This window comes from Suncus etruscus, chromosome 16 (assembly GCF_024139225.1).
Source record: "Suncus etruscus isolate mSunEtr1 chromosome 16, mSunEtr1.pri.cur, whole genome shotgun sequence".
In the NCBI taxonomy this organism is placed as follows: Eukaryota; Metazoa; Chordata; class Mammalia; order Eulipotyphla; family Soricidae; genus Suncus; species Suncus etruscus.
In genome coordinates, this window is record NC_064863.1 from 85,818,720 (window position 1) to 85,831,277 (window position 12,558).

Consider the following 12,558-nt stretch of genomic DNA (forward strand, 5'->3'; position numbering starts at 1 on the left):
CCGCGTCCGCCGGCCACGCCCCCGCTTCGGCCCGCGCCGACTCCGCCCTCAGCCAGGCATCCGGCACCCGCCCCGCGCCCGTTGGCCCCGCCCCCGCCCCGACTCCGCCCCCAGCCCGGCATCCGGCAGCCGCCCCGCGCTCCCGGCCTGCCCCGCGGCCTCTGGCCGCGCCCCATTCCGCGCCGACTCCGCCCCCAGCCCGGCACCCGGCACCCGCCCCGCGCTCGCTGGCCACGCCCCCGCACCGACTCCGCCCCCAGCCCGGCACCCGGCACCCGCCCCGCGCTCCCGGCTTGCCCCGCGCCCCGCTGGCCACACCCCCGCCCGCGCTGACCCCGCCCCCAGCCCGTCCCCGCCCCGCCCCGCCCCGCGGCCTCCGGGCCTTCGCAGTCCGCGAGCGGCTGTGCTGGCGCGGAGTCCACCCGCGGAGCGCGCCGCGTGTCCCTGAGCTAGGACGCCTCCCGCCTCGCCTCGCCTCGCCTCGCCTCGCCTCCCTCACGCGGCCATGTGTGGGCCGGCCCGCGTGGTTGGGTGGACGAGCGTCGCGGGGTGTAGCGTCTCTTCTCGGCCCGGCCCGAGAGCTCCGCCGGCGCTTCCAGAGCCCCTTCCTCCCGCCCAGTGCGGAGGCTGACGGGCTGCCTCCCTCCTCGCCTCCGTCTTGCCGCAACGGGCCGGCTCAGCGGGCGCCGCTCCTCGCTGAGGCTCCGCAGCCCCGGGCCCGCGCACGCTCGCCCGCTTGCGCCCTGCTCAGACGCCGCGCACGGCCGCACGCCTGTGCCCGGCAGGCTCTGCGCTCGAGGGTTCATTGCTCGCAGCACGGGCTGACTGCCCCAGGCTCCCTCCGTCGCCCCGGACCGGGAGGTCCGTAGTCTCAGGGCGGAGAAGGCGGCGCCCCCCGTGACAAGCCCGTCTCTGGGCAGCATGAAGCTGAGCACCAGGACGCCCGCGGGGCCTTCTTCCTCCGAAGCACCCCTAGGAGGCACCGCGGACAGAACGCTTGCCTGCCGCCCGCACCTGGACCTAACCTGACCCACGGTGGTCGTGCCTGAAGCCTGACTGTGCCTTGGTCAGCGCCGTGAGCACGCTGGTCCTCAGCTGCCAGGCTCTGTCCCACAGCCGGCACTGGCCACGGAATGGGCCCCTAGCAGGCTGAGACTCTAGCTGGCCCTGAGGCTGCCTCAGATCCTTTCCAGTTGAACTGGGCTGAGCAAGACGTGGGCTTGTGTGCTGTGCAGATGTGAGCCCCACTGAGACCTGTCCGGAGGACCGCTGTTCCAGGCCCGGCCAGTGCAAGGAGGGTGCACACCGGGGTCTCTGAGGAGGCCAGGTTGATCCCTAAGGCTCTGCCAAGCGCGGTAGCCTGAGAACACACATTCAGGTGTGACTTTGATCTCCTGCACTGGTCAAAGAGCTTTTACTTTCAGGAGTCAGAGCCTTAAACGTGGCTGACGTGGGTTTCATCCCCGGGATTCCCATTTGGACCCCCAGCACTGCCAGGAATAATCCTTGAGCAAAGCTGGGTATGCCATCCCCCCAAAAAAATACTTGTTTTCAGTCACTAGAACATATCTGTGGGTTTCCAATCTTCTGAAAACCCCACACTTGCATAACCACTTGAGGGTGACGACCACTACAAACGACCAAGCACTGATCCACCCCAGAGCACCCCTGGCTGCACCCGCACCTGCGTGTATCCCACCCACGTCTTTACCCCTTTTTTTAAACAATTTTCATTTCTGGGCCGGAGCAATAGCACAGCGCTAGGGCATTTGTCTTGCACGCAGCCAACCCAGGAGGGACCCCGGTTTGATTCCCGGCATCCCATATGGTCCCCCAAGCCCGCCAGGAGCGATTTCTGAGCGCAAAGCCAGGAATAACCAACCCCTGAGAGCTCCTGGGTGTGACCCCAAAACAGAAAAAAAAAAAACACAAGGGCCAGAGAGATAGTATGGAGGTAGGGCATTTGCCTTACATGCAGAAGGACGGTGGTTCGAATCCCATATGGTACCCCGAGCCTGCCAGGCGCAATTTCTGAGAATAGAGCCAGAACAACCCTTGAGTGCTGCCGGGTGTGACCCAAAAACCAAAGAAAAAAATACAAACAAAAAAACCCTCCCATTTCTTCTTCCTACACAACCTGCATTGTACTTGATGTAAGTACTTGACGGGTTTTTGGTTTTTGGGCCACACCGGCGGTGCTCAGGGGTTACTCCTGGCTGTCTGCTCAGAAATAGCTCCTGGCAGGCACGGGGGACCCTATGCGACACCGGAATTCGAACCAACCACCTTTGGTCCTGGATCGGCTGCTTGCAAGGCAAATGCCCCAGTGCTATCTCTCCAGGCGTACTTGACTTTAATGGTTTCTGTGTGGTGATAGAAACAGCAGAAATACTGTCTCTATCTCTGGCCTGTGGGGGGTGTTTGGAAATGAGGCTTGCAGCCAGATGAAGGTTTCATGTTTCAGGTTAGGGATCAGGTGAGGGCACAGATGAGGAAGGAACTGCCTTAGGGCCTGAATCGGGGATGATTTAGTGCTAGGGCTTGAGTTAAGAACCGGTTTGGTGGTGGTGGTGGTGGGGATTGAGAAATAGCACAGCAGTAGGGCATTTGCCTTGCAAGTGGTCGACCTAGGACCAAAGGTGGTTCGAATCCCTATATCCCATATGGTTCCCCGTGCTGGCCAGGAGTAACCCCTGAGCGCCTGCGGTTGTGGCTGCCAACCAGTTCCCAAAGCAATAATGCAGATTTCCAGCCCACCTTGCCTCAGCCTGAGAAGAGCTGCCACCATGGATGCTGCTGATTTGCTCTCAGTGATCCTTTTTCTCCTTCCTTCCTTCGCTGTGGACTGTTGCTCACTACTAGATTCGGTTTATGAGAAACCCCCAGCTCAAGGACATTTCCTGATGCATGTCTGCTGCGAGCCATTTTTCAGACTCTACAGGACGATGTCTCAAGCTGAAGGTGTGCTCCGGATTTTATTCCCCACCCCACCCCCACTATTTCAAAAGACTTAAAGATATGTATATCTCCTTTCGTATCCTTTAGATGTACTTCCTTAATACGGTAGGTATTATTCTTATAATCTATTTCCTTATGTAGAGGTAGTTTTCCCGTTTCTTTTTTTGGGGGGAGGGGAATCTGGAAATTAATAGGAAATTATAGTAGATAAGTTTCTCTTGGGCTCTGAGTTCATGTTAGAACCAGATTATAGGGATAATTTAGTTTTTTTTATTTTGTTTTGTTTTGCTTATGGGTCACAAAAGTGAACTGCTTGCTGATCACGGTTGCCCTAGCATCCCATATGGGATGCCGGGATTCAAACCACCATCTGTCCTGAATCAGCTGCATGCAAGGCAAAAGCCCTACCGTTATGCTATCTCTCTGGCCCTTAGTTTGTTATTTTTACCCCGGTATGTACCTGTAGTATCATGTGACATTGGTCCTTTTTTGCATAGGCACATTTAAATGGGGAAATCTTACATGTGGAAACAAGTTCTTATCTAATAGGGATAGGAACACATAGATTTTATATTGCAGTGGGGCCTTACACCCTGAACAGTTGTCATTCACCCCTGAATCTTGGGTTCCATCTATGGAACCAGCACGGTTTTCTGCACCAGCACCAGGAATTAGACTTCTACCAAGGAAAGCCCTAAGGCAGTCCTGGCTGGCACCAACTTGCTCCAGAGTGGGTTCATATGACATCCTGACGACTTGGAAACAGCAACAACTTGCTTTCAAGGTAGGGTTCCCTGCATTGCTACCTAAGAGTGAGATGAAGCCAGAACTCCACGACACCCTGATTTCAACATAGGATCTGTGCAAAAACCAGGATCTCTAACTATAGAAACCTGGCTGATACAACTGTGATTGAGAAGAACTTTTACTGGGACCACAAAGTAAGACTCTGGAGTTGTTAGGGGGAGCTCTAAGCAAGGAGATCCCATTAGGCATGGTTTTTAGAGGCCTGCCCTGACTTGCAGGGATATGTCCATACCATATAAGGGAGAAACTTGCTTGCTATTGTGTTAAAACGGGATCTGAGATCAGAATAAGGGGCTTTGCCAAACAAGAATAAGGAAGTTGCTGAGGCCCGGAGAGATAGCACAGCCGCGTTTGCCTTGCAAGCAGCCAGTCCAGGACCAAAGGTGGTTGGTTCGAATCCCAGTGTCCCATAGGGTCCCCCGTGCCTGCCAGGAGCTATTTCTGAGCAGACAGCCAAGAGTAACCCCTGAGCACCGCCGGGTGTGGCCCAAAAACCAAAAACCAAAAAAAAAAAAAAAAAAAAAAGAATAAGGAAGTTGCTGACATAGTATAGGCTTGAAATTAGACAAACTCTATAGGCTGTTAAGGAAACTCTGGAGAGGCTAAGATTTTGGCTCTTGTACACTATTGTTAATTAACTGCATTGGTGAATTCTGTAAAACTTGATTTACATGCTTGACCCCCGCTGAATTGCCCCTTTTGTCCATATACTGTATGGAAACCAGCTGCTTGAGGCGACTCTGAAGTGATCTGCTTGCCGATCACGGTCGCCCCAGCATGCTAGCTTAATAAACTTGCTTGCTGTTGCATTTTCCTTAGTCCTTGGAATCTTCATTTGAGGCGGTGGCTTCCTCAGACCCTTATGGAGTTAGACAACTTAGTATGCCTGGAGCCTGTAATTGGCCTTATGGCAGGATGCTTCATGGGTAGGGTCTCCCTGTTTTTAGGGCAAAGGTTTTTCCTTTCTCTTTTTCCCATCTTTTGCTGTGACTATGCAAAAACAAAACAAACAAACAAACAAAAAACCAAACCTGCCATACACACCCTTTTTGGGGGGTTAAAACCTGGTGGCGCTCAGGGGTTACTCCTGTCTGTGCTCAGAAATCGCCCGTGGCAGGTTCGGGGGACCACAACCATCCCACCATTCGTTCTGGGTTGGCCCCGTGCGAGGCAGACACCCTACCAATGTGCTATATCTCTGGTCCTCCCCCTTTTTTCCTTGTCTTTTAAATAGGGGCTCCCGCCTTTTTCATAGAACCTTGGGACACGGGGCTGGAGTGGTAGCACAACAGTAGGGTGTTTGCCTTGCACGTGTCCAATCCTGGATGGAGCCCTGTTCAATTCCTGGCATCCGTATGGTCCTGCCAGGAGCGATTTCTGAGCACAGAGCCAGGAGTAACCCTTGAGTACCACGGGGTGTGACCCAAAGCCCTCCCCCCAAAAAGAGAACCACATGGATTACTTTGTTTACTACGTATTACTGCGTTTTTTTTTTCTCTTTGGTTTTTCAGCCACACCCGGTGACGCTCAGGGGTTACTCCTGGCTATGCGCTCAGGAATCACTCCTGGCTTGGGGGACCAGATGGGATGCCAGGGGATCGAACCGTGGTCCATTCTATCGCAGCAAGGCAGACGACTTACCCCTTGCACCACCACTCTGGCCCATTTCTGTGTTTTTCTATAAAACTAAGAAGGAAAAAAGAAAGGCTGGGGCCGGGGGCCAAGTGGTCTCAGAAGAATTGATGGGAAAAAATAAGGACAGAACTAAATATCCAAGCCAAAGTCAAGACAGGAGTGATAGCACAACAGTAGGACATTTGCCTTGCACACAGTCAACCTGGGTTCGATTCCCGGCATCCAATATGGTTTCCTGAGCCTGCCAGGGGCGATTTCTGAGCACAGACCCAAGAGTTACCCCTGAGTGCTGCCAGGTGTGGCCTAAAAATCCAAAATGAATAAATAAACTTAAGTGGGCCTATTATACTGGCAGGCCAGGGAACAAAGGGTGGTGGTATAGGTTGCACTCTGGGTTCATTGATGGAGGGAGGTTGGCACTGGTGGTAGGGATGGCCCTGACTCAGTGTATATTTGAAATTCAACTATGAGGGACTTTGTAGATCACAATGGTTTCAGTAAAATAAAATAAAAAATTGACAGGAGCCAGAGTGATTAAAAAAAAAAAAAAAGAAAGAACCGGTTTAGAGTGAGGGTTAGGAAGATCTCCCAGGAATGTGCATTCTCTTAAGTATAAAGAGGTTGGACTTGACCAAGAAGTGTAAAGAGAGGCCTATTCTAAAATGTTTGCTCAGCTCCAGAAGCCAGGAGGCTTGTCCTGGAGTTTAAATGTGGGGAGGAGGAAGGGAGGATAGACAGGCTAGGTGACCAGCTGCTGAGTAGCCCAGTACAGAGACCTGTGGTGGGACTAGGGAGGGCTCAGCCTATAGTGCTGGTCCAGCATGATTTCAGACAACAGTTCTTGCAAACTTCTAAAGACTTTTATTTTAGGAGTTGGAGCGATAATACAGGCTGACCCGGGTTCAATCCCTGGCTTCTAATTGGCCCCCCGAGCACTGCCAGGAGAAATTTCTGAGTGCAGAGCCAGGATTAATCCCTGAGCACTGCCAGGTGTGGCCCCAAAACAAGTCCTTATGTATTGTGCATCACATCACACCAAGACTTATTTTCTTCCTGTAATTTGGCTGTTCTTCAGGTCGGGGTCTCTCTTCCATACACTCTCTGATTCTTCTGTCCCCTTGCAGTCCTCTCTCAAGTCCCCCAGCCCTGCTATCTGAGAGTCTTGAGCCCCAGAGATTTTCAACTGCGGGTTGGTCAGTGTGTGAGCTTCTCAGCTAGCAGTTAGGGTCAGTTAAGGCTACTTTAAACTAGTTCAAGTGAGGTCATGCTAGTTAGATTAGGGACAGGTTAAATTATACAAATTAGGTTAGGATTAGGGTACTTAGAATTAGATTGGGTTGATTACTTTAGGAATAGAGCCAGGGTTAGGTTAGTTGGATTAATGTTAGGGTAGGTTTAGGAATACTGAAATTAGGATTAAATTGTCAAAGGTTAGATTAGGTTTAGGGTGAGTTAGGTTTAGGTTAGTTGGATTAGGGTTAGGTGAGGCTTGATTTAGTTGGGTTAATTAGAGTTAAGTGAGGATAGTTGGTTACAGTTAGGCAAATTAGGTCAGTTTAGGTTAGTTGGGTTAGTTAGGGTTAGGTGAGTCAGGTTAGGGATAGCTGGGGAGGTACCATCATGGAAAGAGGAACCAGCCCCCTGGGCAGTAGTGTGAGCACTGGAGCAGAATGTCAGATGTGGGAAAGGTTATGTTTGCAAGAGCCTGCCTGCTTCACAACTAGAGGCACTGGGCCCTGGGAACTGTGAATTGGGCAGCCTAGCACAAGGTGACCCTGATGAGCACCATAGCTGAGCACTGGAGCACCAGTTGGGCATGTGTGCTTGTGAGCCCATCTTCACATCCCCAACATTGACAATGGGGGAAAAGAAACATTCTTTTGTCATTGTGTTGCTGATTCTTAGGGCTCCCGTTATTCTGTTAGAAAACTCATTTGCTTGGGCCCGGAGAGATAGCACAGCGGTGGCGTTTGCCTTGCAAGCAGCCGATCCAGGACCAAAGGTGGTTGGTTCGAATCCCAGTGTCCCATATGGTCCCCCGTGCCTGCCAGGAGCTATTTCTGAGCAGAGCAGACAGCCAGGAGTAACCCCTGAGCACCACCGGGTGTGGCCCAAAAACCAAAAAAAAAAAAAAAAAAAGAAAGAAAACTTATTTGCTTGTCAGGGGTCTTCAAACTACGGCCCGCGGGCCACATATTGTATTTATTCTCATTTTGTTTCTTCACTTCTAAATAAGATATATGCAGTGTGCATAGAAATTTGTTCATAATTTTTGTTTTTACTATAATCTGGCCCTCCGACAGTCTGAAGGACAGTGAACTGGCCCCCTGTTTAAAAAGTTTGAGGACCCCTGTTAGACCATAGATTCTCTTCATTATCTTAAAAAGGTTGTGTTAGTGGTTACAGAGAGAGTACAGTAGAGAAGGTCTTGCATATGCTGGACCCGAGTTCAATCCCTAGCACCCCATATGGTCCCCTGAGTCATCTGGAAGTGATTTTATTGCAGGAACAGGGTAAGTTCTGAGCACCACCTGATGTGGCCCATAAGCCAAACAAACAAACAAAATGCATCACTGGTGTGACCCCAAGCGAAAATAAACCAAATAGCTACTTCTAAGTCTCTTATGAGGTAAGTGTAACATCACCACCCCAACTGCTGGCACTCTTTCTCCTCTGCTCCCTCTATGTCTGGAGTGTCACATTCCACAGAGAATGTATCAGGCTGGCTCCTGGCTGGAGAAAACCCACTGGTGGGAGCAGACATCCCCCTCCTCAATCTTTGTTGGGAGCACACCCCCACTCTCCCCTTTTCTTTGGTAGAAGCACACACCCCTTCCCCTGAACTTTGTTGGGAGCACACCCCTCTTTCACTGATCTTTAGTGGAAACACACTCTTCCTCCTTAATTTCTAGTATTGTGCCTCTAGGACCAAGTACCATAGCTATGTGTGCTGTGTCATATTCCCAGTGGCCTCAAAGAACCAGTAGCAGAGGGCATTCCTGGAAGGACCACCCTTGCCCAGCCTGGGAGCAGAGGGGTGTGCCCTCTGTCCCCACCAAGCTGTTCAGGGAGGATGGGGCTGGACAGACCTGCAGAGGGCAGGCATTGTCTACAGACCCCTGAGAGCAAGGCAAGGTTTGGAGCAGGGTATGTTTTGTGGTGTCTTATATGGACAAACATGGAGGAACCCATAGGAGTGGTTCCTGAGTGTATAGCCAGGAGTCAGCTCTGAGCACTGCTTGGTGTATGTAACCTCAAAATAAAAAAGAATAGATCCTTCTGTTTTGGTCCAAAGGGAGACTGAGCTGAGGCCAATGGGGTTGAGTGGTCAGAGGAAAGGGCTGGAGAGCTAGTATAACTGACTAGGGTTTGATCCCCAGCACCCCATAAGATCGCCAGAGCACTGCCAGGAGTGACTTTTTGTTTGTTTTTGATCACACCCGCAGTGCTCAGGGGTTACTCCTGGCTCTCTGCTCAGAAATCGCTCCTGGTAGGCTCAAGGGACCATATGGGATGCCGGGATTCAAACCACCGTCTTCTGCATGCAAGGCAAACACCTTACCTCCATGCTATCTCCAGGAGTGACTCTTAAGTATTGACAGATGTGGGTCAGAAACTAAAAAAAAAATAAGGAAAAGGGAAAAAGAGTAGAGGAGGAGAGGGCAAAAGAGAGAAGAGGGTAAGGAGGGAGGAAGAGGGAAGAAGGGAGGTAAGGAGAGGGGAGTAGTGGAGGGTAAGGGAGGAAGAAGGAGAAGAATGGAGGAAAAGAGGGAAGGAGAAAGGAGGGGAAAGTAAGAGAGGGAGAGGAAAGGTGGAGAAGAGGAAAGGATATGGGGTCCTGTGCCTGCCAGGGGCGATTTCTGAGCATGGAGCCAGGAGTAACCCCTGAGCACTGCCAGGTGTGACCCAAAAACCAAAAAAAAAAAAAAAAAAGAGGAGGAGGAGGAAAGGAGATGGGAATGGAGGGAGAGGAGAAGAGGGGATGTGAGGAAAGAGAATGCAAGGTTGGGGAGGAAGGGGAAGAAAAGGAGAGCAGAAAGGAGGGCAATTAGAGTGGAGGGAAAGAGAGGGTAGAAGGGAAGAAAGGAAAATTGAGGGGGGAGAGGGAAGGAGAGGAGCAAGGGAGGAATGGAAGGTAAGTAGGGAGGAGAAGAGGGGAAGCCCAGGTGTGGAGGGAAAAGGGGAGGACAGATGCTGGCTCTAGAAGATTCCAGAGGTGGGTCTGTGGCTGTTTCCAGGGAGGCTGCTGTGTACAGGTCTGACTGGGCAGGGTCTTTGGAACTGCTTTGGTGGAGATGGATCTGCAAGTGCCCCCCACTAACTCTGAGCACAGGCTGGGATTCCATAATGGAGGTAACTGTGGAGACTCTGGGAGCTGGGGGGACCTTTTCTGTCTCCTCCTGCATCACTTTTCTCCACCTCCTGCATCCTCCTCCTCCTTCTGCACATCTGTCTGCATCCTCCACCACCACCTTCCCTACATCTTCCTTCTCCTCCTTCTTCTGCATCCCACCTCCTCTTCCTCCTCCCCCCTCCTGATTCTTCCTCCTCCTCTTCCCCAGGCTTCACTCTGACTTACCTCCATTCATGGGTGCCCCTGCACCCTGCAGGGCATCCAGGCCCAGCCAAGATCCAGGTCAGAGGTCAAGAAACAGGAACTGGGGGCTGGTAAGGCGCCTTGTGCGCGCTAGCCTGGACCGAAGTTCTGTCCCCCAACGTTCCAATTGGTCCCCCAAGCCAGGAGGGATTTTGAGCGCATAGCTAGGAATAACCCCTGAGTGTCACCGGGTGTGGCCCAAAAACAAAACAAAAAAAAAGGAAGCTGCAGGGCCCGGAGAGATAGCACAGTGGCGTTTGCCTTGCAAGCAGCCAATCCAAGACCAAAGGTGGTTGGTTCGAATCCTGGTGTCCCATATGGTCCCTCGTGCCTGCCAGGAGCTATTTCTGAACAGACAGCCAGGAGTAACCCCTGAGCACTGCCGGGTGTGACCCAAAAACCAAAAAAAAAAAAAAAGAAAAAAAAAAGGAAGCTGCATTTCTTTCTCATAATGAATGTGGGGCTCCTTTGCCCAAGTCCCAGCCTGTGCCTGTCCCCAGCTGGAGTCCACTCTACTTCAGAGGTATTCAAGAGACGGGCATCCACAAATACAGCTGAATGAGTCAATCTGTATCCCTGTTCCAGGCCTTGGCCGGCTCCTCTATCATTCCTTAGTGTGCAAATGTGTCATCGCACTCACTTGTCTCTGTGCTCCTGTGTCACATTCCCCTTTCAGAGGGACATGGGTCATGTAGGTCCCTGCAAATGAGCTTGGTGTTGAACCTGTTTGTTTTCAGGCCACATGTGCTGGTCTTGGGGCTATCCTGGCTCCATGCTTGGGGTGCTTCTGATGATGCTCAGATACCAGGTGGTGCTGGGACCCCAGATAGACAAGGCTAGACTCCCACCCTGGAGCCCCAGAGCCATGTCTCAGACCCAGGCATGTTGACTTGTACAACACTGCTGTAGAAACCCCCTACCCAAAGACCCAAAGAGGGGCTGGGGTAGGAATTTCTTTTCTTTTCTTTCTTTCTTTCTTTCTTTCTTTCTTTCTTTCTTTCTTTCTTTCTTTCTTTCTTTCTTTCTTTCTTTCTTTCTTTCTTTCTTTCTTCTTTCTTTCTTTCTTTCTTTCTTCTTCTTCTTTCTTCTTTCTTTTTCTTTTTCTTTCTTCTTTCTTTCTTTCTTTTCTTTTTCTTTTCTTCTCTTTCTTTCTTCTTTCTTTCTTTCTTTCTTTCTTCTTTCTTCTCTTTCTTTCTTTTCTTTCTTCTTTCTTTCTTCTTCTTCTTTCTTCTCTTTTTTTTCTTTCTTACTTCTTTCTTTCTTTCTTTTTTCTTTTTCTTTCTCTTTCTTTCTTCTTTCTTTCTTTTTCTTTCTCCTCTCTCTCTTTCTTTCTTCTTTCTTTCTTTCTTCTTCTTTCTTTCTTTCTTTCTTTCTTTCTTTCTTTCTTTCTTCTCTCCTTCCTTCCTTCTTTCCTCCCTCCCTCCCTCCCTCCTTCCTTCCTCCCTCCCTCCTTCCTTCCCCTCCCTTCTGTCTCTCTCTCTCTCTCTCTCTCTCTCTTTTGGCAGGCTCAATGAGCTAGCAGGGTCCTCAAACTTTTTGTTTGTTTGTTTGTTTTTGGTTTTTGGGCCACACCCAGGGTTGCTCAGGGGTTACTCCTGGCTGTCTGCTCAGAAATAGCTCCTGGCAGGCATGGGGGACCATATGGGACACCGGGATTCGAACCAACCACCTTTGGTCCTGGATCAGCTGCTTGCAAGGCAAACGCCGCTGTGCTATCTCTCCGGGCCCAGGGTCCTCAAACTTTTTAAACGGGGCCAGTTCACTGTCCCTCAGACCATTGGAGGGTCTGACTATAGTAAAAACAAAACTTATGAACGAATTCTTATGCACACTGCATATATCTTATTTTGCAATGAAGAAACAAAACAGATACAAATACAATATGTGGCCCGCGGGCCATAGTTTGAGGACCACTGAATTAATGGGATGCTGGGGAACAAACCTGGGCTGGCCACATGTAAGGCAAAACCCTACCCGCTGTGTTATAGCTCTGGCCCGGGAGTTTACTTTAAGTTAGACATCTCCCATATTCCCCAAACTTCTCCAAATAAAGAAATTGTAATTTTTAGTGCACTTTTAGGTTCATAGACCCCGGATCACACATGTGCATCCTTTTCTACTAACACCCTAGCAGTGGTCCATTTGTAACAATGGCTGAACCCACATGTAGCTAATCACCATAAGTACACACCCTATTTTAACAAGTAGAGCACACACACACACACACACACACACACACACACAAGTAGAATGCATACTACCTCTCAGTGAGCCCCTTCAGTGAGCTCTATCATTTTTTTTTCAGGAGATGTTTCCTCCCATTATTCATCTGGAAAAGCCTGGGATTTCTTCAAAAGGACACATATGTTTTTTATCTCCTCTATCATCCATTCCTCCCCTACACCCAGATGACAAGTCGTCATCAGGAAAAGGCAATATCATTGGCCCTTCACTGACCACAATAGTGCCTACAAATTACAAGTCTGCTCAATAAGACAAACTTGCTACTTTAATAAATATCACATGTTTCAGAGCCATGCAATGTAGTAAGTGATTCAGCT